Source organism: Neopsephotus bourkii, unplaced genomic scaffold (genome assembly GCF_033783945.1).
Source record: "Neopsephotus bourkii isolate Nb327-2 ecotype Australia unplaced genomic scaffold, CSIRO-AGI_Nbou_v1 NB_398, whole genome shotgun sequence".
Classification (NCBI taxonomy): Eukaryota; Metazoa; Chordata; class Aves; order Psittaciformes; family Psittacidae; genus Neopsephotus; species Neopsephotus bourkii.
Genome location: NW_026900902.1, coordinates 2,426,382 through 2,432,381, shown reverse-complemented (window position 1 = coordinate 2,432,381; position 6,000 = coordinate 2,426,382).

The window sequence follows — 6,000 nt, the reverse complement described above, 5'->3', positions numbered from 1 at the left end:
GTCATCCAGCTGGTAACGTTACTAAATAGGTTTCAAAAACCTGGCATTTTTGAGAGGCCAGGCTTATTCCTGTAGATGATCATTGACAAGATTTCTACATGTGGAAGAGATTGAATTCTTACTATGGCCATTAAGTGCAGCAGTCTCATTTCCAGCTATTCTGTTAAAAACTGAGCAACTGAAGGCTACTCCTAAATATCCTAATGCCATGATGGTTAATCAGGCCAAACATTGCTGTCTGGGAGGTACATGGGTGTCTGCCACAGTAGCTGTCACTCACAGCAGCACTAAGTATAAATTACTAAAGCATTAAAGTAACAAACAGAAGAGGAAAGCTGGGCTGTGGAAGGATTATCCTGTCCCATCCATACTGAAAGCACCACATGACCTTCTTCACAAAATGGTAGTCAAAGAAGATCACTTGGTTGTGTACCAGTGCGCGTTGCCCTGGTGAAACTCTGGAAGGCAGCGTCGTCCCAAAGTCGTTCCTGCTAGGGATTGTTCTTGTATATTTAGTGCACAAATTTCTCTTGGAAGCTTATTTTGGTATTCCTGCAGATGATGATCTTTTTCTGATGACCGTATGCTTTCACCATGGATGACAGTGGCTTTCTGCGTGGCATGTGGTATACGTTATAGCCAAAATTATTTGCCATTTTTACTTTCAGTTTAACTTCAGTTTAATTGTCTTGATTTAAGCCTCTTGCACTAACACTAAGCTGCTTTTGTTTTTACTTTGGATCCAATAATTTTAATGTTTCCTCCATATGGCAGTGGGTTTTCAAAGGAAAAAACAAGGTCTGAGGTGAAGTTATTTGAATGGATTGAAACTAGGAAAGTGAAACTTATAAATAGGAGATAGCAGACTAATGGGAGATACATGTAAGGAATTCCTGTGTGATATAAACGTCTTCCAAAATTTGACAAAATTTCTCACTTCTTATGTTCAGCCCTTCTCTATGTACAGGATTTGCTACGCCTTCAGCAGCAGCTGGGGAAGCAGCACAGCTGCTCCTCTGGGGTGAATGCCAGGGAATAACAGTTATAAAACACATTTCAGTGATTCTAAACAATGAATTACACCTCCTTGTCAAAAGTGTTTTTGTCAAGTGTAACTGGCCTGTAGGGTTATTCTGTGAGTGTGATGTACTTCGTTAGCTGAGTTTCCTTTATAGGCAGTTGGATTATTAGCACAGGGAGAAATACAGGTCTGACGATGCAGATTTTTAGTCCAGTAGGTATGTTGGTAAAATATTCTCCCTTTAGGAATATTCAATCACTTGTTAAATTGCTAAAACCTGTGTTGCTTTACCTGGAGTCTGAAATCTGTGTCCTCTTCTGGTTGTGGCCATGTTCTGTGAGGCCAGGCTGGGAGCTTCACTCCCAGGTGCACAAGGTGGTACATCAGAGTGCATCAGGTGTACAAAAGGTGGCGCATCAGAGACAATATTCCTGTTAGATCTGCAGGCTGAAATGTTCACCAGGCCACTCCAAACTCATTTAATTTCAGACACGGTCAAGAACTCCTACTTGATTTTGCTGTGGCACATGGCAATGAGATTCAGGTGACACTAGAATACGGAGTTTTCTAGTCCCCACTGCACTACTCTGGACACAAGCATCATTAAGTACTATAGTCTTCCCTACATGCAACTCACGCTTGCTCTTAACAGCGATGACTCTGAGGATGTCTTGTGCCACCTCCATTTGCTATGCCCTTCTGCATGGGGTTTCATAAGCTTCTTATAAACCACAGCATCTTATGTCCAGGGGCTGTACAGATGTAGGAAGTGGACCTGAAAACTCACAGACATGATCAGCTGATGGATAGTCTGGGGAAGACAAATAGCCAGCACAGACATGCTTGCAGACAGTTTCATTTGCTTCATATGGAAGCATCTGAACCTCCATTCAGAAATACCCAGATCTTCAGGGACCTGGACTAGCAATGACAGGATTTAAAAACAAATAAATAAATAAACAAAAACAAAACAAAAACAGAAAAAAAAACCCAAGATCCCAACAAAACACTAAAATGGGGATTAGAAACAATTTTAAATATGATTTGTAGTATAACTGAAATTTGGTACAAACATGTTACACCTTGGAAAAAAAATGTCTCTGTTCTACTTGTCTTTTAGTAAATACTAATTTTTATACAGTTTTTTTCTTTTCATGTTGGCACTTTGCTACTGAAATTTTATTTTGCTTACTAGTTTGCTTGAAAACAAATGTCAACCAGAGTTCAGGTCCCTGTTATACAGAGCCAGCTTTAGAGACAGGGATCTGTGGCAGGCACACAAACAAACCCAAGGGTCTCTGCCTCTCAAAACAAACCCATTTCCCTCCCCCTTCCAGCCAGTAAACAGCTTCTGGCTGCAGATTTGGTCCTTTATAGAAGAGATTCTTAAGATGCCAGCTGACCTGTCCAGCAAGCAGCCTGGTAATCCTCAAATCATCTGTTCGCCATGCTCACAGGGAGATGTCACCAAAAAGGCTTGTTGACAACCTTCTGTTGCATTAAAGTCTGCAGAACTGCCACTGTCTTACTCACTTCAACTTTACCACACAGCTGAATAAAACTTCCCCTTCTGACAAATCTGTTGGCAGAAGAAAATTGTATGACAAGAAGACTTCTGGTTTCCAGTTTGCTTTGGGTTAAATTGACCCTGATCTGTATAGCAGTTTGCAAGCTCTTTTAAAAACTAACATTTGACAAATTATTATTTCAGAAGTCCGAATGTGCTTTCCATGCACATTCTCATACAATGCATTTTTACCATCTAAATACCATATTTTATATTAGTACAAAATGAAAATATTTAAATCAATAACGGATTTATGTCAGTTATTCAGTCTTTACTTTTCATACACAATGATAATTTATTTGCCGGTCTTCACAAGAACTCGTATGGCAAAAAGGCAGTAATTCAGTGATCAAATAAGAAGAGTGATATTAGATGCATCTATGAATCCTTCAATCAATTGTGCATTGAGTAATAAATACTAATCTCAGCTAAACTGTTTTGTTACATATACAGCACGCTCTGATCCCAAACAATGCCTTAATCCACTATTTTAATAATAGTCTATGGATTAAGGGATCTATACAGTATACTGACACAATGTACTGAGTTCGGGTTCTATAGATGAACATTGCTGTGATCCATTTTAATGGCATACAAGCCATCATAGTATTATAGTGTCAACAGCCTGCAGATTATCTACCGGCTTTCAAAGCATTCTGCAGCCGTGAGTTCAATGAACGTCCACAAAGGTGAAAACACTATCGTATGTACGGGGAGAGGACTTCAACATAAACTAGCAGGGTATCTAAATACCAAAAAGCATTTACAGATAAGCCGCTGTAAGATACACAGACTGTTTCAGGTTTTGAAATCTGTCAAAATAACAACCTTAAGAAGGACAGTCTGCTTGCTTGGCCTCCTTCTCATCTACATGTGTATCACACTTTTCTCCTAGCATCCTCATTTCCCTCTCCCAGCTTGACAGTATTTCAGGTAGGAAACCTGTCATGATGGATTTACTTCTTTTAAAAGAAATATACTCCAAATAGCTCCATGTCTGCTTCTGAGTTATAATCACCTCCCTCTTACTAAGTAAAAACCACAGGTGCACTGGTAGCAGAGGCTCTCCAGCACCATGTGAGGTAGGGAAATGTCCCCACCACCTACCTTCACCTGACACTCACGTTAGACATTTAAGGTTAATTTTCCTGACCTCTGCCTGTAGGAAAGGACGTGCTCCTGCAGATGGCAGTTCAGGTACGAGTTGTTGTCTCTCTGAGGGGCCCTTTTCTCTTTGAGCATGGAAGGTGTCGAGCAGGATGAGCCCCGGCTGGATTCAGCGCCCATACACAGCACGACATCCCCCAGGAGCAGTATTGGCACTGCTCACAGGCTCTGCTCTGGGGCAGAGCACTGAGACTCCCTCTCCTCAGCAGCAGAGCAGGAAGCAAGCCCAAGGTAACACATGTAGGGAAGAACATCTTAAACCATCTCGTGTTGTTCATCACTAAATCGCTGGCTAATGCTCAGGGAACAGCCCCACTGCAGTCCAGTGAAAACATTTCAGAGGAGACCTGATCACCATGTTCCAGTATTTAAAGGGTGAACACAATGGAGACTTCCTTTTTACAAGGAGTCACATGGAAAAGACATGGAGTAATGGATGCAAGTTATTCCAGGGGAGATTCTGACTGGACACAAGAGAACAATCTTTCACAGTGAGAACTGAAATAATCTCCCCAGGGAAGTGGTGGATCTCCCACCATTGGACACTTTCCAGTTTCAGATGGACAGGGTGCTGGGCCATCTTGTCTAGGTCATGCTTTGCCAAGAAAGGTTGGACCAGATAATCCTTGCGGTCCCTTCCAACCTGGTATTCCATGATGATATGATTCTATGATCTGCACAGTTTACAGAACCAAATGAAATGTGGTGATTTGTAAGGAATCAAGAAGAAAACCAGTACTGGAACCACACACTTTTTCTAATAGATCAATTGCTCCCACCTGGAGGACTGGCAAGCACATCCCTCTGATGCAAACCCTCTTACAAACTCTGTTTTACAGTTGCCTCCCCCTTTTTTCCTCTAATTTCTCCCAGACAGCATATAGAGCACATGGGGTACGTGCTGCTTCCCAGCATGAAAATATTTTGACTTTTCTGAATTCCAGTGATTTCATGCGGCCACTTTTCAGTAATCCTCTCCCAAAGTTGCACAGTACGTAATAGCATCTGAATTGGACGGCAACAAATTCACTGTTATTTCCTCCTGATGCTTGAAAACAGGCCTCTCATTCTTGAGATCACTTAATGGGCACTTCTCTTCGATTTATGGTTGGACCTGTTCTCATATTTTCTGCTCCCTGCAGCTTCACCTCAGCTACTGGCCCTGCAGTTTTTCCAGATGTGTCTCACTTTTTTGACTTTCTTGTTCCATCTGTTGATGTTGCTTGCTAACAGTTCACCTGGGGAAGGGAAGGGTTTGATTTCAAATGTGGAGAACAGACTTGGAAAAACAACCTTTATAGAGCATCACTGGTGAGGAGCTTGAGATAGGCAAAGGGTATTTGCCTTTCTGAGGAGCTTGCTGTGACCTGTGGAGGATCCACATGCAGATTTCCCCTAGTTCAGTAGGACGCTGGTAACAGGGGCACTCTGCCCTCCGCAGGAGGAGGAAGCAGGTGACTGATCCGTGCTTTCAAGATGGTTGAAAAAGGGAAGGTGGGGTTCTTCAAGCCCTTCAACACTGCAGAGAGAGCTTTTCTTGACAAAATGACCCCGTCTTTATGTACCAGGACTATTCAATCCACTTTCAGTCATGCTAAATGGATAGACTCCAGTTGATGTATTCTACATGGATTTATGGTGGATTAAACCACTATGCACTGCTGGGATACAACATGTACCCCATAACTGTGATTCTGTTAAACATAATGATGCAATTAATAGACATTGGAAAATTCATTTTGCACCCATGAAAGCTATTCAGTGTTTCCTGATTTTTTTTCTAGTTTTACATCAATAGTTTTGAGGGAGATTCCCTGAGATTTTCTTGTTGCTGAAAAGCAGATTCTTCTCTGGGCTCTTCACCTCCTATAGGAAGAGCCAAACAGCCTCGGCAGCTCCCTGGGCACAGCTATGTTCTTTACCCATGGGCATGATGTTGGCTCTGTGTGGTACAGGAGCACTGCAGGAGAAGGCTCCCACCAGGTGACAAGTGCTCTGGAAGCTAGGAGGCATTCAAGGTACACGGCTGCACCCGCAAGCACTTGGCCAGGTAGGAGACCAGGCCCAAAGTAGTACGTTCACCACAGAGGCACTTTAACACTGCTGGCCAGCAAAAATAGGTGTCTGTCAGAAAGAGGCGCAGAAGTATCAGTAAGATTGGTGCCAGTAGTTACTTATTTCCCATTCTCACCCAACAAGGACATGTGTTTGTGTTCACAGTATCAAGGGGAAGGCACGTCATACC